Below are 24,168 nucleotides of genomic sequence, written 5' to 3' on the forward strand. Positions count from 1 at the left end.
TAGGAGCAAGGTGTCAGCATGACGTGACTTGGAGGGATAGAGAAAGTCAAGAAAAGTTGTGCAATGTTCTACTTAGAAGAAAGTGAGAAACTTGGGCCTGCAATTCTTTCTTGGTATTTCCTAGCATAAATAGTTCAACAGCAGCACGTGCCTATCTTCATGGGTTATTTCTTGATCTAGACAGCCAAAACTCTTGAATCAAGTGTAAGCAGTTATTCTGCACAGAAAGCTTCCTGAACATTACTTTCACTGAAAATAATGCAACTGTCCTGTCTGTTTGCTCATGCACATTCTGAAAAGAACCAGAGTGACCTAAAACAACACTTACGAAATGTGGTACAGCATAAAGAGCACGGGGAGAATGTTCGCCATGGATCATCAATGGCAAAGAGACTAATTGCTGTGGTCACCATCAAATTACACAGAGCTCTTGAAAGTCAAAATGTGGAAAATAGAAGAAAAAAACGGAAAAACACTTCAAAAGAGGCATGTGTCATTTTCCTTTCCATTGGTTCCAGAATCACATTTTCAAGGGACATCTGTTTTTTATTCATAAAATCCTACGTGCTATGAAGTTTGGACATCAAGTTTTACCATCATTTTATAGAGGAAGCAACAGAGGTTCAAAGGGATCTGAAGGTCTAGAAGCAAATAAATGGTAGCTCCAGGATGTCAGTCCAAAACGGTCTTCTGAAGCCAAACCCAGAAAGGCTCTGTCCTAGAAGAATGGCCCAGAGTGAAGTAGGCTGGTGTACTGAAGCGGTAAGAAAGCCAGTGTCCCAGAGGCAGCTGGCAAGAGGAGACAAAGCCAAAGAGGCAGAGGAATCATCTGAGTGAGGAAGAATATGACACATTCGAGGAGCTACAATGCATAGCTGAGCAATTCTAGAAAATGCATTGCAGGGTAGGAAATGCAAGAAGAGTGGCAGGTGGTGAGCCAGGCTGCAGATCACTAAGCCCTTGTACATGTAAGAAAAGCCTGGGATTTTACTTTCTGGTGGGAGTGAGAGTTGGGAATTCTGACCCCGCCATGTTCTAAGTATATACACTTATGCAAGTTATTAAACTTCTCTTTCTCTTGGTCTCTTCATCTGTAAAATGGAGATGATAGTCCATACATAATGTTATTTGAGGATTAAGTGACTGATGTTCAGGTATTCAGAATGTGCTTAGCCTAAAATTCGATAAATTTAGTAGTCTATATATAATTAGTAATAGTAAATATTATTCATATTCCAATGGCTTTTTCTTTCTTATGCAGTTAGGAAATTTAAAAGACTCAGAAAACTGATACTTAGTTAAGAACTTTTAAGCCATTATGACAGATTTATAAGGGACTTAGAGTTTTGAAGGAGCAAAACTGAAAGCAGAGTAGGCAGTGTCAAGAGTGGACGAGATGAGGACCTGAGTCAAATCAATGGTAACCGAAAGAGGAAAAGTGACAACATTATGGGCTTTGTAAAAGAACTTTAAGGAAAATTTGAGACATACAAAACTAAGGGGGATGCTATTATGGTAGGTACATTTTATGTACAATGTCACCAACTATCACACAATGATTCTGGTAAGTGGTATATTCTCATCTTACAGATGAGAAAAACTGAGGCTCAACCTGGTTAAAAGACTAAACCCAAAGTCACACAGGTAAGAATACTCAGCCACACTTGCTCCTTATGATTTCACTAGTTCACTCCTATAGGACAGATTAAAAATAAGGACCTACAATAGGTAAAAAAAAAAAAAAAAAAAAAAAAAAGGAAAATAGTACAGTAATCTAGTAAAAGAAAAAAAAGTGAAAACTACAAGGCAAAACTCAAAACGATGTCCAGGGTTGGACAACTGCATTTCTTCATTGGTCCATCATTCTGATCTTGCTCTCTGAGGGTTGATGACAGGCACAATTTAGAGTTGCAATTCCGCCTATGTACTCACTTTGAAATAGTAACCTAACTCTTACAGAGCAACTGAGAAATACTTGCAGAGGCTCCAAATTTTTCCGAAAGCATGAGTATGAGATCCAGAGCTAAGCATTTTACAATTTGACATACACAAATACACACACACACACACACACACACACACAAATATCCATTCAAAGCCAATTGTTTTTATAAGTAGTGAACAAAATAATAAATTTAGTGTGTATTAGTTTTTTTTTGTTAGCAAAAGGCAAAGACTATTTCAACAAATTTACATACATTCAAGACACTTTAGTAGTTTCTATAAGAAAAAGTGTTATTTAAAAAGCATGATTCTGGGCTGGGGTTTTGGCTCAGCAGTAGAACACTCGCCTTGCACATGGGAGGCCTTGAGTTCAATCCTCAACACCACATAAAAATAAATACACCACATAAAAATAAATAAATAAAGGTATAAAAAATAAAAAGCATGATACCATGACAGGAAATATATTACACAATGAGAAAATTACATGTGAAGTGTCTCCTTGATTTGGCAATTGAAGAGCTTTCAATTTGCTTCAACACGTGGCCATACTGAAGGCAGTTCAGATACCCAGAACAAAAATAATATGAAATCCAGATATTGTCCCAAGCTACAATCTTTTCTTTCATTTTATTCTGTATAATTTCCTGACCATAAAGTTAATTTTCTAAGAGCTAAGTCATATGGATCAAGGCACATAATCATTCTTAAATTAATCCATGTTAATAAGTCCTTTAGTTTGGAAGTGCATCCCAGTGGATTTGAACTAGTCTAAAGGATTGCATGTTTGTTAAAACACTTAATTTTTTCTTTCAATCAATTTCATTATGAAACTTTGTAAAAGGTATATTTAGAATATACAATATTTAACATAATTTATCCAACTTCCTTTCTTTTCCTGTCAAAGTATTAAGAAAGACAGTTGTAATTTTAGTAGAGATATGTCATTTTTAAAAATTGCCCAGAAATTTTTTCTGCCGAATATTTCAAGTTTGTCTCATTTCAGTAATAATAAATGAGATTCCCAGCATTTCAGTGGCAGACATCTTCTATAAAGATATTTTATCCATTTCTTCTCAAAAGTATATAAGACTTAATTTGTCTTTGGATATATACCTAATATATAATTCAAAAATCTTTGTCTTCAACTCAACATGAAAATAACCTTTTCCAGACTATTTTCAAATATAATGATGTAGGTAATATATGTTTTTATTTGTGGATAGAAGAAAATAAATATAATATGAAATTTATCTTTTAATTGTGTACTGAACTTTGCATATATAATTAAAAGAGATTTGGGACTTAAGATTAACAAAAGATTAATTTTGTTACATATGATTGGCTTAAAGTAAATGTGGGTTTATGGTTTTGTTTGTTTGTTTTGTCTTTTTGTTTTGAGACATCTATGTTATCCAGGCTGGTCTCAAACTCCTGGGATCAAGCAACCCTCCTGAGCAGCTTTGACTACAGTGTGCACCACCAGACACAAAACAAAACAAAATGAACAAAAAGCCCTTGAAAGAAAGTGATTCTGCAATTGGCACTTGAACAACTTTCTCAACAAGGAAGTTTTTTAAAATACTGAAAAGAGTTAGGAGGGTGTATAATATCATGCAATCAATTGGGGTTTTCTGAGATGGGAAAAGACAGAGACTCTAACAAATTAAGAAGTTTAACTCATAGTTAGTAGTGCCTGGAGACTTGAAATTGTAACTACTGGTGTCATAAATTTAAGGGAGAATTATTCAATATCACCTTTTCTTTAAGTAAAAAAAACTTCAACAAACTTAAATCATCTGAGATCTATTTTAAAGGGAAGCTAATTTTAGATTTCAGATAAATTTCTTTTCAGAACTGCATGGGACACAGGTGGGAAGACATTGGGGGCTGATAGTACTCAGGAGAAAGCTACTTTTTGACATATTATATATATACATATATATGTATACACACACACACACACACACACACACACACACACTCACACATGTGGAGACCAAGAAGATTGGGACCCAGGTAATAGTCACAGCGAAGGTTAAGTGCAGAGACTTCCAGAACAGATATGATAAGTCACTGGAGGTCACTGTGGAGACAGTGTCACAATGGCCTTGAGTGTTGTCATGTGGAAGGAGGTGCCACATGTTCAGTCACTGAGCTGGCTGTGATGGGTAGGCTTGCCTACACCTGCCCCACCTCTGCTCTCAAAGAGAGGCCTTGCTAGGTCCTGAGTCAGGGCTACCAGAGGCAGAGGCTCAATTGTTGACTCTTGTTTTCAAAACAGGAATGACAAGAGTTAAAAACTCCCATTCTTTGTGCCTTTGCCATCCTTTCCCTATTTCTTGTTCTTTCCATAACAAGAAGTTGGAAACACAGACAAGAAGCTGAAACAGATAGAGAGAAAGAGAAAAGCCAGGTGGGAGGTGACAGCCTGTAATTCCAGTGACTTGGGAAGCTGAGGCAGGAGGGCTGCAAGTTTGAGGCCAGCCTCAACAAATTAGAAAGGTCCTAAGCAATGTAGTATAAACCTTGTCTCGGAAATAAAAAGGACTGGGAATCTGCTCAGAAGTTAAACCAATGGGTTCAATTCAGAGAGAGAGAGAGAGAGAGAGAGAGAGAGAGAGAGAGAGAGAGAGAGAGAGAGAGAGATCTAAAAGCAAACCTTCTTATGGAAGCCTTGTTGGGATCCATATACTATTCAAGTATAGTATTAAATTTGGAAAAGTACACTGCCATCATAAAAGAATATGTTTAACCAAAACCAGCACCTGGAATTATATATATATATATATATAATTTGAAATAGATTTATATATAAACAAATCTTTGAAATAGATTTTTATGTATATAAATCTATTTCAAATTGTGAAACTCAGGGACACCTTTCTTCTTGTTGGCTTCAGCACTAGGAGCCTTTATAATATCTTATTATTTTTTATTTCTTAAAACAATTTCACTATACTGCTTTTAAGAATTCAGAGTATAAACATTCAATGAAAGTATAAATAGTAGTGGTAATAATTATAAAAATTAGTTATCATAAACAACAGTGATAGCTAATATCTATTGAGTTATTACTATATGCAAAACATGTTACAATAATAATCTATTCTTTTTTTTCATAGATGAGAAGACAGAGGCCTAAGAAAGACACAAAAAAGACATGTCCATGAAGTGATAGGGCCAGGATCCAAATCTGTGTCATGTGACTTTGGGGCCAGGATCCAAATCTTTGTCATGTGCTATGTAATTCTCCAGCTAGAACACATTTATCAATGCCTAAACATCATCCAAAACAATGCTTAATGTTTGATATATTTTTTGTGTATCATGAGACAATATCAAAAAGACAACAAATAGAAGAATTATACATGAATGCAAAAAATAATGTCAAAACAACAAAATCAAGCTAATCAAACAACATATTATCAATGACTAATAAAGCAAAACAAACTTAGTCTACCTAATGATTTTCATATCCTACAACCCTAAAATAAAATAATATTTTTTTTTCCATCCAGGTGTAAAGTTTTGGCTGACAATTCAATAACATATGTGCATAATCAGGGTGTGATAAGATCATGTTAGTCATATGTAACAAAGACCTCTGAGGATAGTGTACAGATAACAAAACATTCTAATGTAAATGTCTACAAGTAAATTTATGTATGCATATTTTGTATATATGTGTATATGTAATCCTAAGGAAATTTTCTTTTAAAAGAAAATTCTTTTTAAAATTTTAATTCTTTGCTTTCTGTTATTCAAATGACAGGGAAAAGTACCATTGGGAGGAAAAAATGGTATAACCACTATGGAAAGCAGTAAGAGATTCCTCAAAAAAACTTAGAATGAAACCACCATTTGACCCAGCTATCTCATTCCTCAGTTTATACCCAAAAGACTTAAAATCAGCATAGTACAGTAATGCAGCCATGTCAATGTTTATAGCAGCTCAATTCACAATATCTAAACTATGGAACCAAACTAGGTGTCCTTCAATAGATGAATGGGAAAAGAAAATGGGATATATATATATATATATATATATATATATATATATATATATATATATATATATATATCCAGGACCAGAAAGTCAAATAAAGTATTATTGTATATATGTATAAATTTTTTCAATGCAATATTACTCAGCTTTAAAAAAAGAATGAAATTATGGCATTTGCCAGTAAATAGATAAAGTTGGAGAATACTATAAGCGTAATAAGCCAATCCCTCCAAAACAAAACACATATTCTCTAATATGTGGATGCTAATTGACAATAAGGGGGCAGGGCACTAGAGAATAGAGTTACCTTAGATTAGTAGACGGAAGTGAAAGGGGGGAAGGGAGGGGAGATGGGGAAAAAAGATAGTAGAATGAAACAGAAATTATTAATTTATGCATATATGTGACTACATGACTAATGTGATTCTACCCATGTACATTCAGAAAAATGAGAAATTATATCCCATCTATATATATCATATCAAAGTGGACAAATGCATTCTACTGTCATGTATAACTAATTTTTAAAAAAATTAAAAAATTAAAAACAAAACAAAACAAAAAACACTTTCATCTTTACTAGCCTTAAGAGAATTTACTATATCATTTTGCCTATTCTAATCAATAAGAAAATCCTTCAGAGAACACCTGTAAACATTACATTCTAATTGATATTTTACTGGATTAAAAATATCAGTTTAGGGGGCTGGGGATGTGGCTCAAGCGGTAGCACGCTTGCCTGGCATGCTTGCGGCCAGGGTTCATTGGATCCTCAGCACCACATACAAACAAAGAGGTTGTGCCCGCCTAAAACTAAAAAATAAATATTAAAAATTCTCTCTCTCTCTCTCTCTCTCTCTCTCTCTCTCTCTCTCTCTCTCTCTCTGTCTCTCTCTCTCTCTTAAAAAAATATCAGTTTAGGGGCTGGCGCTTGCCTAGAATGTGTGAGGCACTGAGTTCAATCCTCAGCATCACATAAAAATAAACAAATAAAATAAAAGTATTCTGTCCATCTACAACTATACTTTTTTTAAAATCACTTTAGAAAATACTATAATCTTAGATGTTTAGAATTCTAAATTTCTTCTTTTTTCCTTCTGGTACCAGGAATTGAACCTAAAGGAACTTAAACACTGAACCACATCCCCATATCCCCAACCCTTTTTATTTTGAAGCAAGTTCTTGCTAAATTGCTTAGGGCCTTGCTAAGTTGCTGACAAGGGCTTTCAACTCATGATCCTCCTTCCTCAGCCTCCCAAGCCACTGGGATTACAGGTATGTGCCACTGTGCCTAGCTAATCTTGTTACCACTTGCTTAACACTTATTAACATTTTAATAATTAACAAATCACTTAATAGCAAGAAAGCAAATAACCCATTAAAAATGAACACAAGAACAGAGTAAACATTTCTTAGAATAAGACATACCAATGGCCAATAAATATATGAAAAGGTGCTTAACATAAGTAATCACCAGGGAAATGCAAATTTAAATCAAAATGAGCAATCATGTCTCACCCAAAAAATAGCTTTAATCAAAAAAGCCAAGGATAAAAAATGTTGACAAAGATGTGAACAAAACACTGTACACAGTTGGTGGGAATGTGAATTCGTGCGGCAGTTCTGGAAGGTACTATGGAGGTTCACCAAAATTAAAAATAGGACCATCGTATGGTCCATTTCTGGGTTTATAAGCCAAGAAAATGAAATCAATGTGTCAAAAAGTATCTGGACTACTGTTTTATTAGAGCACTATTCACAATAGCCAACACAGAATCAGCCTAAGTGTCAACCAACAGATGAGTGGATAAAGAAAATGTGGTCTCTATACACAATTAAATAGCACTCTCCCTTAAGAAGGAAAGAAATTGTGCCAGTTTGAAAACAATGATGCAGAAATGAGCCTAAAGTACATTGTGCTTAGTTAAATAAGCCAGGAACAGAAAGTCAAATAAGGTGTTATTGCACATATGAATGTAGATCTATTAAAAAAAAGAAATCTTGGAGAGAGTAGAATGTTGGTTACCAGAAGCTGAAAAATGAGGTTGGGAGATGTTGGTTGAAGGGTACGGATATACAGTTAGGAGGGATACATTTAAGAGACTTATATGGTAGGCTATAATTAAGAATAATGCCAAGCATATTTGTAAATTGCTGAGAATAGATTTTAGATGTTCTCATCACAGAAAGTATAAGTGAATTGATGGACATATTATGAGTTTGATTTAATAATTTCATAATGTATACAAATATTATAACATTATATTCTACATCACACATACACACACACACTACACAGACACATATTATTTGTCAATTAAAAACTAAATAAAACAACAACAACAGATTAAAACCTAGAACTGATCATTGATCAAAAAAGTTCTTAAAACAAAGATCCATAATTTTTGACTCACTCATGCTCATCCCTGTTAATATTATGCACTGATGATATAGCAAATGAAATTAGAGGTATTATGCATCATAAGCAAAAAATTCTCTCATCTGCAATGGAATCTCTTTATGTGCTACAAGAAAAAAAATACTTAGAAAATACATAAGGCCAATAAATGACTTTCAATTTGTTAAGTCATGTGACAGTACAAAAGATAATCTATGTATCAAAAATATATAATATTTTTGATACATAAAATTATGTATCAAAATTTTTTTCTGATTTGAGTAATTTAAAAAGTGCTTAACAGATGCTTGTAAACATGTTCATTAAGTACATTTAATTATTTTCTTTGATTAAAAACTAGTGCAATAGGCCCTGGGGTTGTGGCTTAGTGGTGGAGCACTTGCCTAAACTGTGTAAGGCACTGGGCTGGATTTTCAGCACCATATATAAACAAACAAACAAAACAGTGTAATAGGGGGATTTTCCAGGAGTGCTGATGTCACAAATGACCATCAGCTGTTTTCAGTACTAGGCTGAGTCTTATTTCCACAGAGGGGAAGAAGGAAGGTGGAAAAGGTTGAGTTCACAGAGAAGGACTTTCACCTCACTTTGTGTTCTAGAAACAGGCTCTTCTTTCACTGTTGATCTTATTTTACAGGCCTGTTTCTAATGTCAGAGTCCCTGCCCTCTTGATTCTTCTCCAGCATGGGTTCCTAGGAGGAAGATTTATGGGAGTGCATGCAACTGTTTTAAAGGACAATATGTGCTAGATTTTAGCAGATTAAAAGGAACAGTCTAATCAAATAGAGAGGAGAGCATTATGTTTGATATGAACCTACTATGTATCAGGCATGGATCTCCACCAATGGGCAATATCTAATTTCAAAGATTTTGCATTACAAGGTACTCATATTCCCATGCCAAGGCAAGGAACCAGGCTCTGAGAACTTAGGCAATTCATCACAGTCATGCCATTGGCAAGTGGCAGGGATCAGTAGTTTCCAAATGCCATTCTGAGATCTGGGACTTACCTAACAAAATGTTTATTGGTTCTTGTCAAAGTGAGATTAAATATGGGCCATGAAGTGAAATGTTAAAAAAGCCAAACACACTTCTTAGGAAAATAATTTTATTATGAGATTATGCATTTTCTTTTAAAAAATGATGATGTGTATCAGTGGAAATTTTCTTGTTAGTATCCTTTGTCTGACAAAGTACAAATTTAGCAACCCTAAGTCGGTCTTCCAGGTGGTTTTTTTTTTTTTTTTTTTTGACATTTTAGTAGATCATGAACTCTCAAGGCATGGAAATACGCAGTATAACTACATTTAACTCAGGCTTTAAAATACTGTTTTGTTTTGACTATGATACCTTCTGGATGCTCATGTGGATTTAGACTATTCTGAAGCCCCACAGATATTTCTAGACTCCAAGAAAGTGCTGTCAATACTTTTTGGGCCACTGTTTTCTTATTCAACAAATCTATGCTTTGTCAAAAAAATCGACACTTTAATTTTAGCCCATCCATTCAAAATGTCAAAACATTCAGATCTCCTTTTTGTGATGTTTTTAAAACACAAGAATAAAAATTTAAAATATGTATTCAGGTTTTTTTTCTTAATTTTTATATTTTTGGTACTGAGAACTGATCTCAAGCCTACTCTACCATTGAGCTATATGCCCAATCCTTTTTTATTTTTTATTTTCAGACAGGGTCTTGCTAAGTTGCTGACACTGGCCTCAAACTTTTGATTCTCCTGCCTCAGCCCCCTAAGTAGTTGGGTTGATAGTTCTGTGTCCCTATGCTTAGCTGGTATTTTTATTTTATTAGTTCAAAAATTTAAAAAAATGTTTAAATTGTATTTTACTATTCATGGAACTCCTGGAGTGTTTGATTCTCTACTGGGGATAGAAATTAGAGCCTGGGCAAGTGAGGCAAGCACTAATGAAACAACAACCTGATGCAGAGGTTCTCCAACTTTCTTAGTCCTTAACAACTCAGTAATTTTTTATAACACTCCATTGGCCCAAACAAATAACAGTCAGGATTATTAAGTAGTTCAGACCAAACATTTAAATGAGGTGTTATCTCAACAATGTAGCACCTATTGAGCACTATGCATCTTATCACTTTGAAATGAGATTGGGTTCTGCCTTTCTCATATCTGGTTCCACATCAATTTTTGCTCAGTACCTGCTTTTCATCTAGCAACCACTGAAAATCCAGTTTTGCAAACATATGAGGTAACAGAAAGGAATAGCATGATCTAAACTGCCATTATTTGCTTTCCAGGTGATTGAGGATTGACGGATGTTTCTGTTTCCCTTGAATATTTCAAATATCCCTTTTGCCTCTGTGAGTTCCCTCTGGTTACCCCAGAAGATATTTAGGGAACCCTGGCCCTTGTCCCTTTATTCCTACCCACCTCAGTTGGGAAGACTCAGGAACTGGGGAAAGATGATTTACCCCTGATACCATTTTGTATTTAGTTAATGGACGATGGCTTTCAAGTGGCAAATCGGTTTGCTTTTGAAATGTTTATTCATATAATAAGTTTCTAGGACTGTTAGAAACTTTTAACATACATCTAGGAAGACTAACCATGTCTTATTATTTTTTAGTTTTGGAGATACCCTAATAGGATCAAGGAAAAGTCATGTAAACTGTCAATATGAATTGACAACAGGCTGTCCTTCTGCCTTTGCAAGTTCAAGACTAGCAGCACCCTTCTTTTCAGTAGCCCAGGTAGTGGGAATGAAGGACTGGAACCTAAAACCTGCACTTGAAATCCGGGATGGAGGGGCACTTGTTAACTATTAAGGACAGGGTGGCATTCTGAGATATGGCAGGGGATAGTGCCCATTAGGTAAGAGCATGCCCACATGGGGCAGTGTGCAGCCTGATCAGTGAGGTCTAGAGAATTATAGATATATGGGAACAAGTTAACTAGACTACCAAGTGTGCCCAGATTTTTTGGTATACTAAGTCCACTCATCTCTTTCTTAGCACCCTTTTCACATTCACCTCCACCCCATATTCTGTGTGTAGGTAAAGCACGTAAGCATGAGTAAAGGGCTCTCTGGGTCAACTTTGCATTCTGTATGTTAGTGTTTATTCAGCAGGTGATGGGGGATAAGGATCAATTATTCAGGTGAATTGATTTTTTTTACTTATTTGACAAGCAGCTGATATTCAATAAAGTAATAGCTTTATGACTAAATGCTATTTGTCTTATCACTGTTAATTATCCTTTAATCCTCACAATCTATCATATCTTCACATGTTTTCACATACAGAAGCACTATATTATTGGATGATGGGTAACAATAGAGGTAACTGTTATTTGAAAGATAATTTTAAACATATTTTGAAGAAATTTATGAGAAAAAAACATAATTATCTGTTTACTTTAAAATTTCCATCATGTTTCTTCATGACATCACTGAGGCAAGTTTTTTAAATCTATTTTCTACTGTTATAAAATCTTTTTGAACTACTAAGAGTAGTTCAAATTTGCTTTTTATGTATTTTTTTACTCAGGTTAATACTTAAGATTTTCTCCTTATTTTTATTAAAAATTAAGTTGCTACTGTGTCATCTGCATTCAACAAACTGTGTGGTAGTCTGAGAGTAGAAGCTCCCAGGAACTTCTCTTCCACTTTAAACAAGTGATTCCTTAAGATCCATGTGTTTGCTGAGTGGGTTGCATTTTTGTCTTATAACCTCTCTGACTACTTTGAGCTTGACCAAATTTCACAGCACTAAGTGATTCATTTGGCCTAATTAATTTGGTTTTGCTATAGTAGTTCACAGCACTTTATTCCCAATGGTAGTATCAAAATATATTCTTTTAGAATTGATAATAATATTTATTGTGTTCTTAAGCAAGATTAAAATCACTGGACTTTGGATCTCTTGCCTGCAAGTGGCATAATAATGTCCCCATTGAAAGAACTGTGAGTACCTCATATGAAACAGCTGGTATGAAAATATCTGGGAAAGCTAAGGGTAGAACATGCAATGTGAGTTATGATTATCGTTACTAATATTATTGGCCTTTTATCTCCACATGCCTCAACTGTTTTCTAGAATGGTTTATAGAAGACAAAGTCACAAAATCCAGTCTACTAGGAAGAGATTATTTTCCTAGTCACTTTTTCAATAAATTAAACAATTACATTCCAAATTACTGAACATTTAAAAGTTTCCTAAAGCATTTCATTCATATAGATAATCACAAACTTCTACTGGTACTGTTTGTGCCTGAAATTTCTCAGGAATTTTCTCATTAGAAAGCTCAACTAGGCCAATAAATATAAACTCATCAAGCACAGTTGAATTATGGTTGTTTGACAATCTTCACAGAATTCCGAATGAGATAAGGTAAGGAAACAAGCTTACATATAGCTACAGGAGAGTCCAGTAAAGAGAAGGCATATCCTTTATGTGTAGATGGCCTGGGATGATTCAGATTTATACTGAATTGGTAATTATTTATTCTCCTTCTCTTTCTTCCCACAGAAAATCCATCTCCTTGGTAGAAAGAATGTGCTCTGTGTGTCAGTGAGTGTAAAAGGAAAATCTTATATGTAAATATACCAAGGGAATGGGAAAACTGAGCACGTTCTAGATGTTATTTTTCTGTAATACGGAATTGCATCATGGCCTGATTAAACCAGTCACTCCTACAATGAGGCTAAGCTAATAAAGAAACTCTTGTATTGGTCTAGCATAAGACCAGGTCATCCCTTTCAGTGGGCTTTGAAAATAAAGGTCCTACTTAAATATGAAATCTTATAGTCCTTTTATAAAATGTGTGTATATACTTAATCCTTATTAACTTGGGTAAAGGGTGTGAAGGAATTATCTACACAAGCTGGTATTAAAAGATCAATTTTCTCCAATTTTAAAAAACAGAACACATAACTACATAAAGTCCACTAATTCATTGTGAGGTTTTTTTTTCCAAAATTGTCTTGCCTTTGATAAAGTTAGATTAGATGGTTTCCATTCAAAATCATTATTGTGATCTATGGGAATGTTCAGTGTTCCTCTGGTCATCTTCATTCTGTTATTCTTTTTGATCTTCATGATGATTTTCTTACGTGTTCCTTATCCCTCTCTTCTTTGGTTTTTAATGGTTATACCTTCTATGATTGCAAAAGTAGAGATCATTAGCCATTAACTCTCTAAACATTCATTCATCTCTAGATTTATGTTTTCCCCTTTCACTTGATTCTTTTTTTGTTCGTCTTAAAGAATACAGTATTACTTTTCCAGAGATAATCTCTTAACTTGAACTGAGAATCATATTTTTTCAGCAATGACAACTCCACTTTTTAACCTCTTTTTCCTTAAATTTTAATCTCTATTTTCATTTATCTCAAGTGTCCCAAATTAAAAAAAAAAAAAAACAAGAAACGGTTTCCCTTAAAATTAATTATTCCTCAAGCAATCTTATTCTCTCCCTCATTAACCTTCTCAAAAGATACATGTACTTGCTCAGATCTCAACTTTCAATTCACTCCTCAACATAGTGGGTTTTTAATTCCATTACCTGACTAAAAATGCTTCACTCAACTGTCATCCAAAGACCTAGTAATCAGAGGTAGTAACTGGTTCTTCTAAGTTCTCTTGGTCCTGTGGACTACTATTTCTGCTCTTTGTCCTTGGGCCTAATGGTTGTCTTGTTCCCCTATGCTCATCCGATAAAGGCCAAATCTATTACTTATTACCTGCCATCATGTTGTCTACTCTCTATTCTTTGTTCCTCACATCAACATCACCATTTTACTCATTCAGGGTAAAAACTTTAACAATCCCTTTGATTCTCCTTCCCCAGGTGGCTACTCCCCAACACACATGCATGCACACACTTCTGTAAACCTTTTCCCTCTTGCATCTGGACCAATCTCTTTTCTCCACTGCATTTCCTTGATCTAGGTCTTCATCAAATTTACTCTGCTTTGTTTCTGTTAATGGTGACAGAAATCACTTCCCTGTGTCTACTTCCCTGTGCCAAGATTCCACAATAGAGTGATTGGAATGCATGGAAACAAGAATATAATCAGGACAAACCTGAGCTAAGAACCTCCATGGCTCTTGGCTCCCATATACTGCATTTGAATCTTTCTATCTTGCCACATTTTGCTCCCTACACCAAGCAGACTGTCACTCCTTAATTGAGTCATTTTCCATGCCTCATATTTTGCAAATATTGTTCCTTGTCTGTTGTTTTCTGCACTGTTCCCTTGGGCAGAAAATCTCCCTTCTCTTTTTTGTGCTTTTGTAGTGATCTCTAAATACCTCAAGGATGCTATGCTCCAAATTTTATATCAATGAACTAAAATTCCAGATCTCCACTCCCCACTCCAGAATAGGAACTTTAAATATATCAGAAGTCTCAAGAAGTGTTTTCATTATTGGTGAATTATTAGACAATAATCCTGAATTTCAAACCTATGAAAGTGGGATAAGAATCGCACAGAGATAGGGCCAATGAGAAAAGAAAGTTGTTTGGAAATAAAGAGTGGACAATAATAATACAAATGCTAAAAACTAATAACTAAAAGTAAACACCTAATAATAACTAGAGGTTATAATGAAGAGTAGAACACAACTTCATTTCTAGAATTCCACTTAGACCACCTGCAATACTTGGATGATCTATTAGGATACCGAGAATAACACAGGCCCTTAGGGGCCTCATAGAGTCTAATTCCTATAAGATGAATTATAACCCATTATGAGTTTTTGAGATGATGTTTTGAGAAGATGGTGAGTGTACCTGGACGGTTGTCTAGATCCAGAAGAGGAAAGTGGAGATCAGTTGTATACATAGAGAAAGTTACCAAATATGACAATGCAGAACATACATAGCACATAAATAGTACATAAAAATAAGAATGGAATGTGCTACAAAAATGAGCTGAAAATAATATAAGATGTGCAGTTTAAAGTATTTTCCATTGTGTGCCATGTCTTCACTGATATTCAAGTCTGTCTAATGTTTTATGGGCTTGCCTCTAGTGATTAATCTTTAAAAATTGGCTTAATTTAAGCCACATCTCCAAAACATCTCTAACGTGATCTGACAAACCAGTTTTAGCCTCTCTATATATACATCACTTGAGATTCATTCACAGGGATTTTCTGACTTTAAAGTCTTTCAAAATATTAGAAAGTACTCATTGTGGCAGGACAGCAAAAAAACAGGTCCTACATAAATATAAAGCTGATGTTTAAATGTAAGTGTCTATTAAAAATGCAATTCTCACTTTTCCCAATGTTTTTCTGCGAAAATAAATGTGTCAAGAGTGACAGAGTACTCAACTTGAATCTACCATTCATTTTCAGTTTGCATGATTTTACTCATTCTTCCTGTTTTAAAGAAGAGTGATGCAGTTGAACAAACGCTTTGGTATTATTACATCATCAACTGTGGAAATAAATTGGGTTGATTTCTTCATTTCTGCCCCTTCCTGTACTCACATATCACTGGCAATGGAGGAATTCCGGGACATAGACTTTGGAGAGAGGTCATAATCGCTGTCAGATCGATACTGGAAGGACTCCCGGCATTGACTGTGGACAAAATTTGCTTGGAGAATTAGCCCAGACCCTGGGCTGGTCATGGGATCCAAGGGACTCTGTCCCGCAGATGTGCCATTGTCTACATCAAAACTGTGAATGAAAGAAAAGGAATTATGTTGTGGTAAACACTAACATGTTGATATTTTACCAAAACATTTAGCTTCAATTAAGGAATTTAGAATAGGAAAATTTATAGTTCCTTCCTGCTTGTGAAAAATGATAATATTAAAATAAATAAAAGTAAACATAAATAAGAAACGTGCACGAACACACAAACATACCCCCACACACCCCCACTGGCTTCACATTCTGATTTTCTAACTTCTGATCAGACACAAAAGACTGATCATTCTAAACTCAATTTCAGCTAAAAAGAAACAATTATTTAAAAACAGCTCTTCTAATGCAGAATCAGAATTATTTGTTGAAAACAGCAAATACATAAAAATTCACTAAACCTTTGAGTTCAACTCAACAAGTGCCTGTTATATGCCTATTATTATTACTCCTCCAAACCCGAGCTTCTTTCTCTACCCAATAAACATATCCAGCAACTAATTTCCATTATATCCCCTATCCTTCCATTCCCGATTTATTACAGGCATTTTAAATCCAGTATTCAACTCCCACCTACATTGTTATAAGAGCGTTTCTCTTGGTGTCCTGAACCCATCTTCCAATCTGTACCAAGAGTGACTCTCCTTAAAATGCAAATCTGACCACACCCTTCTTCTGTTTAAATAATTCAATAATTCACTATTACCTTTAAGTTGAAGCCCAAACATCTTTACTAGACTACAAGTCTTCACTGTCTGCTTTCAGTTGCAATTACTTATCTTCACAACCTCAACTGGCAACTCTCTGCCTCAAGTGTATTCTGCACTCATTGGAGCAGCACATCCTAGGCCAGGCTAGCCCTGCCTGGCTTCTGATTTTTCCTGCCTAACGGTTGCTCATCCTTAAGGACTCAGACTTTAACCTCAGCTTGATACCTCAGAAATTCATGAGATGCTGTTCTCTATGATCTCAAGACACTTCTCCATTCGTAATGACAGAATTTGCAATGAACTGAGTATGTTCACCATCTGATCTCCATTCCTAGTCAGTGAGCTTTCTGAAGATGGAGACTCAGAATATTCTTAGAGCTTCACAGGGCACTGTTAGGTAGAGGTGAGTAGGGTGAAATGACAATGAAGTGTAACTAAAAAGCCCAGGGAGCATTTTCTGACAGGATAGGAACCTGGCCATAGAGACCTGGTATGTCAAAACCTCCCCCAGCCTTAACAAATGACACCCTTTTAAGAAAAAACAAGAGCTTCTGGACCATGTTATCATTATCTCTTGTAACCAGGTCTCCAGTCCCCTCTCTTATCACCGAAACTATGTCACAACCTCCACTCACCCTGATAGCCAAAGCAGCAAGACACTCAAAGTAAACTTAGTGGGGACTTTTCAAAAGGTAGTATGACCAATTAAGGGGGCATAAAACAGAGACAAAAACCTATGGTCAATATTTCCTTAAAAACTCCAACTCTGTGAGTACCATACCATCCTCTCTGCAGGAGTTCCTGTACAGTGTCCTCACTTCTCAGTCTCTTTGGTAAACTTTTGCTGGCTACTCTGTGTTTTACTGGAATTATTTCTAGCAACATTAAAAGGACTGTAGTGTCTGTCCATCTCCACATGGCAGGCCCCAGGCCTGTAACAGCACTTCAAAAATTGCCCTTTAATGGGATGAGAGTGTAGCTCAGTGGTAGAGTTCAGCCTAGTTTGTATGAGGCCCCAAGTTCAAAACTGAGCACCACAAAACAGAAGAATGAAACAACAGCTAAGTGGTTTGAATGAATGATTGGTGCTATGTTTAATAATATCGATTTTTAGAGTTGGAGGGAAAAAGAACCATACATACACATATTTTTTAAAATTATAAAACTCATAAGCTGTATGCACTTTCCACAAAGAGCTTTTCTAAGTGAAATATCAAGAAGTGTCAAAATGAAGTCAACTCTTGTGTGTTCATAAGATAGTTAGAAATAATCCAGGAGGCGTGTGATTTTAAAAAACTGTTAATGAATAAGTGAAGTTTATTATATGATAAATAAACACATGCATTTAGGTTTAGATATCATCAACATTTCTCCCAAGAGTGTTATCCAAACTAGTAAGCAGTGAATTTTAAAATGTTCTTTGTTTTCTTCATTGGAGTTATTAATAGTGTTATGACCCAAAGACTGGAAGCCAAACCTGAAGAATAAAGTAGGGCTTATATGTTTCATGAATCACCTGCAAATCTATGATAAAAGAATCCTGCTTCCAAATCAACCCATCAAGTAGAAGACGTGGAAAAAAATTCACAGTGTAGCTTAACCAATCAAAAATATGTTTTCCAACTTAAAATTTTCTTATGAATGTGTCTCCTTATAAATGGATTATTTATTTGGTCCCTCAGACAATAAGAATTATTATCTAGTTGAACAGAGTCATTTTATAGACAAGGATACCAGGTCCTAAAATAGTTATTTTCAAGTTACTGAGCTAACCAGATTTAATCATCTATCATTCCTGACATTCCTTCAGCTCCATTGTATAATTACATACACCACAACTATGTGTCAGTAACTGTGATATCAAAAAAGGTACATCTGATTCACTTGGATAGGCTAGGCACTGGTATATGTGGTATGGCAACCCCGAGGAAAGCCAGAGTGGAACAGGATCTTTAATCCTTTAATTCAAGCCATATTAGGAGATCTCAGGCAAGCTCTTCCCCAATGTGTGTAATTAAATAAGCAGTCAGTGAACATCAACCATGAGCACTTGGAGACACAGAAATAAAGGTAGGAAGGTTAATTCACTGGGATATCTGAGATATCTCCAAAAATGAGCCATATATAAAGAGGGCTTTTGAAGGCATGCAATATATAGTTGGAAGATGTTAAAGATTTTTGAACAGGGAGAGGAGAAGAGTGCACTTCCCTCCTATAAAGATGCATAGGTAGTTCATGCTGAAACCTGAGGACCTAAGAATGAGCGCTCAAATGAAAGCTGTGTGTGCTGATTTCTCATTAGCATTAAGATGATCCTTCTGCTATAAAATCTAAAAGGAAACACACTCTCTTCATTTTGCATGAATGGAAGTATAGGAGACATAGGAGAATAATTTTGGTTAAGTTTTTCTTAATTCAATTGAGTAAATACCAAGTAGCCCCCAAATTCTGTAATTTTTAAAATTTTAATATTTTTTTCAATTCAATTAAGCAACTGAATTACAAAGACACCCTACTTACATTTGGGCAAAATATTGCTAAACATATTAAAACATTTAACATTTTTGCCATAAAATTACCACTTACCAATTAAAACCAAAATATTTATTAGTAGGGCAGAAAAAGGCCTGTGATAGGAGATATTCTAGGGCATCAGATTTTTTTTTGGTAGGTTGTAATATAATAATTTGTCCACTAGATGGAGATAATATTCTTTCTGTTTTTTTGGAGGGGTGTCGTTGGGGGAGATTCAGGACATTGAGATGATTTTCTTGAGTAAGGAAATCCATCTTAAATAAACTAAATTTCATCTTACTAAAAGATTCATAAAAAACAACCTATTAAATATCATCCCAAAATAAAATCTCACCATCTACAGAAATCATATTTATCTGAGAAATATTAGTATTAGCTTAACATTGAGAATGATCTAAAATGGTCACAGGTATTATTAGATTCTTACTTTTAAAACTCAAACAGACATAACTGATTTTTTCTAACAAATCACTAAAAATTTATTATCTTGAGACAAAGTAACATAAGTACCATGAATGCTTTGGATAACACTCTATGATAACACAAATTTTCTCAGAATAAATTTTTTTTAAGTGGTAGGACCAGAGTCTGATGTTATTATCATGGTAAAATTCCATTTAATTAAAGGATCCTATGATTAAAATAAATAATCAAGAAAAAGGAATATTACTGAGAATCCCTAGTATGAAGCATTATTGAATGTTAGTATTGGTATAAGGACATTTTTAAAAATACTTTTTGAGATGTTGATAGACCTTTATTTTATTCATTTACATGTGGTGCTGAGAATCGAACCCAGTGCCTCACACATGCTAGGCAAGTGCTCTACCACTGAGCCACAACCCCAGCCCTATTGTAAGGACGTTTATATTACAAAAGATGCATCAACTTTTGCAGTTTGTCCTATGTCCTTAGACTAACAATGGAATAAATACAGATATACAAAACACAACACTTCTCAGCTAGACAATAAAGTCCAGTGAGCTCAAAAGACATGAAGCAATTAGAGAAAAAAACCTCAAACATATGGCATCTGTATTAAATAGTATATAAATCATAAAATACTACCAGGCATGAATTAGGCAATCAAAGTGTGATTTAGACAATTAACATAAAGGGAGTTTGATAAGTTAAAGGGTGTGCATTTTTCAAGAGCAGGTAGAATTGGGGTGGTGGTGGAGAATATCCAGTCGAAGTGAAGTAGCTAAAGCAAACCAAAAAGGGATGGCTGAGGCATGTGTGTAAAACAGAAAACAGAATGTCTGGCTCCATTTGTGGGTTGGTGTTAAAGAATGGTGGGGACCTATACAAAAAATTGCCATGTTTTGGTTCAATATAATAGGGTCAGCTGGGTGTGTTTATGGAAAGTTAGGCTAGGGAGTGTCAGAAGCTTATATAAAGAAATACACATGCTAGCTTCTAACACTGATATCTCATAGGAGTGAGATGGAGAAGGCTATTTACTTTTCAGCTACAAATTTTATATTGTTTAATTTGTTAAGATAAACCTTATTATTTTTGCAACTAAAGGGAGAGTATAAAAGAACAGAGTAGAATATCACAAAATAGAAAATAAAGAAATAGACCAAAGGGGGAATCCCTTGCTTCCCCTAGAAGAAAACACTCCTTTGTTAAATCTTTCAAATATTAGAACTAGCAAGCTTGCTTCGGGAGAGGTTATTTTGGATTAAAAAAAAAGATAGGACTTTTTCACTCAGTAGATAGTCAATTAATTGAGCATTACACTACTTATTATTTGCTTAACTTTTGGAAAGAGAGTCTAATTTAACTGAGAGTTAATTTCATGCCGCAAATACAGATGCCTTTAAATAAGCTACTTATTTTTGTAACATAACTTTATAAACAGTTCACATCATGGTAATATTAATTGCCGCAGTCTAGCTTGACACAATTCGGAGCCACTTGTCAAAAGAAATTAACTTTATTTTTAGAACTACAAACGCCAAACAAAACAGCTCCTCAGGGAAAAAACCCTCAGAGACCAACTGCCACCACCGGCTTCCACAAGCCTCTCACCCCCACACCAGCCTCTCAACCTCCCACAATCCTCCTGCTCTTGAGGCCAATTGGCTGGGTTGCGTGGGCAGAGCCAAAGAAGTCCCCCAATGAGCAGCTCCGTGGAGGAGCCAATCAGCTAGATGTTGCTGGGGCCGCTGTGAGCCAATCATCAGCTGGCAGTCTGAAGGGCCGGGAAACAGCCCAATGAACATCATGGCAGAGGAGCCAATCAGCTAGATGTTGCTGGGGCCGCTGTGAGCCAATCATCAGCCGGCAGCTGGAAGTTTGCTGGCAGCTGGATCATCAGCCGGCAGCTGGAAGTTTGCTGGCAGCTGGAAGTTTGCTGGCAGCTGGAAGTTTGCTGGAGCCCCTTTGGCTGTGGCTCTCAACAATTAATAAAACAAGAAGTAAATGAGAGGTAAGGTAGCCCTAACTCTAGTTGCTATTACCAAAGAGATCAAGAAGTTATGAATTTCCCAGTAACAATAATAATGAAAACTTGGAGCAGTTTTCATGTGCAAAATACTATGCTTTGTCTGTATTATCTCACTGAGTCCTTATGATATAACACTCTGAAGTACAGGCACTATATTTTTTGTATGGTCAATGAAGAATCTGAGGCCTAGAGACTTGGCTCAAGGTTAAGTAATGTGTTCAGGACCATCAATCTCCTAGATGGGTTTTAAACTCAACTGTAGGATTCCAGGGCCTGGGAAAATGGACATTGTATTTATGTCTTTATTACAGTCTCCTATTAACTGTTAAAAAACACTAGCTTCCTTATCTGGATAGGACTTCCAGTCTTAATTCTTTAAACTTAACATTTTGATTAACTTAAAGGGCATGCATACCAAGGCTAATTCTGGTACTAGATGTCCACATTAGCCAACACCATGGACTTGCTACATCTCTAATTCTTCCAATTTTGAACACAATAGTAGTATGCAAAAACAGTCTCTGTCATAACCTATTTGATAGGTTCCTTTACAGAGTTTGAGATTTAATCTGGAATTGAGGATCAGTGGATCCTTGAAAAGTCTTAGCAAATGGAACTAAGTAAGATGCTCTACTGTCCTTCATGTTTGCGTCCTTCAATGTGATGAAGATCCTTAAAAAAGCTGACTTTTACCAGGAGGCAGTTTTAGAGAGGCAATGATGCAACTGCATTGGTCCCCTATGTGGACAAATCTGTTGTACTTGGAGCTCTTGAAGGCTGTGGGTGCTTTGCATTCTTCTTCTATGAAACCACCTTCCCACAAGAAATAAGCAGAAATCAGAAAAACTGACCAATAAAACCCCTCTCAGCTCTTCTTGCTGTTCCATTTCAGTGGACTAACTGGATGTTAATACAGTTTCAATGTACTTTCTAGCCAGCTTCTTTGCTCCCATATTTCATGTCTACTGACCTTGTTATAATTTCTCTGTTCAGGGTCATTTTTCATCTTTTTGGCCTGATGCTAGCCCTTGAATTGCTCGTCTAAACATTTTACATCTCTTCTTAACCATAATTTAGTCTCTTTCTGAGAGTCAGGGTCCTGTTACTATCCTGTGTAAATCACTCGCCTCATCTACTCTAGCTTTCAGGACCTTGTACTAACACTGATGGCCAGTTTGGAACCTGGGATGAGATACACTGAGAATCCCAGTGGAGTAGTTGCTAGGATCTGCTATCAACAGAAGTTCCTATGAGGAAAAAAATCTATGAAGGATTCCCACAGGAAAGACCAGGCTGAATGTTGCTGGGAACCTGGGAGCTTCCACTAATGCCAGCAGCATATGACAGCTGCTTTTGCTGGTTGGTGTTAAGAACAAGGGTATGTTAACAATATAGATCCTATTGCTCCCTGTTAGAAGGTGGGGAGATATCACAATGTTCCTATTCAAACATTCACTTGAGAGTTAGAAAAGCAGAGTTAAATTTCAAATCTTGGTCTACTATTTTTTAACTGCATATTCTTGGGCAAATGACTATACCTTTCTAAGCTTCCATTTTTCAGATAAAGATAATAACACACTTAGCTCTGGGGCCATTATATGGGTTAGAAGAGAAAATGTTTGGAAAGCATTTACGACATTGCCTGGTAGCCAGCACATTTCAAATATTTAGCAGCTCTATTTTAGTTTTATTACTCTTTATCTTCCTAAGTGATCTCCTGTCTAGGTCATTTTCCTTACCCGATTATTGTTACCTAGACACTTGGCTTTGGGAGGAATCTAAATGGAGAGGTGAGAGAGGAAAGGAACTGAGGTCAAAATTATGTGGATCAACCCCAGCAATCAATGAGGTGACAGATGCTGGAGCTAGATTGCACATAGAACTTCAACTGCTTTGACGTCTCCACCCTATTCCATACTTCCAATGTGATAACATCTGGGGAGAGGGTGGAGACTGTTGATTTTTCTCTAGATATTCCTCACTGAGGAGAAAGAACAATTTCCTGGTAGGAAATGTAGACGGCTTGGAGGTCCCAAAGCCTCGGGTGGGGCAGTAGCTGAACATAATGGGCAGAAACAGCACTTTAAACCTCAGTCTCCAGATACAGGATGTACTTGGAGGACCTGGGACCACAAATGAAGTGCTGTTTATTTTCCTAGACCAGGTCTCCCATATGAATGTTAGCCCATGCTGTTGGCCATACAATATGGTAACTCATGCTGTTGGCCATACAATGGACTCCATGTTGGCGCTTTGCCATTCAGGGAGGAAAAAGCTTTGTCCCCAAGCTTAATGGAAGTATACCTAAAAATGAATGACTATTTTAAAGTATTTTCTCTGCATAATAGTAAATAATTTACCAATTGTTATCAATATCACAAGGTTATGACTTTGACATTAATTTCTAATTAATGTCAATCACATTTGCTCATTTAAAATTTCTCTGTAGGTCAAATGGCTTCTCTG

General features: G+C 35.7%; 1 pseudogene; it reads right to left on the minus strand.

Moving 5' to 3' along the window:
- The window catches only part of LOC144369693 (3',5'-cyclic-AMP phosphodiesterase 4D-like), a 76,178-nt pseudogene that overhangs the window by 17,336 nt on the left and 34,674 nt on the right, over positions 1–24,168 (minus strand).

The sequence above is a fragment of the Ictidomys tridecemlineatus genome, chromosome 13 (genome assembly GCF_052094955.1).
Source record: "Ictidomys tridecemlineatus isolate mIctTri1 chromosome 13, mIctTri1.hap1, whole genome shotgun sequence".
Taxonomy (NCBI): Eukaryota; Metazoa; Chordata; class Mammalia; order Rodentia; family Sciuridae; genus Ictidomys; species Ictidomys tridecemlineatus.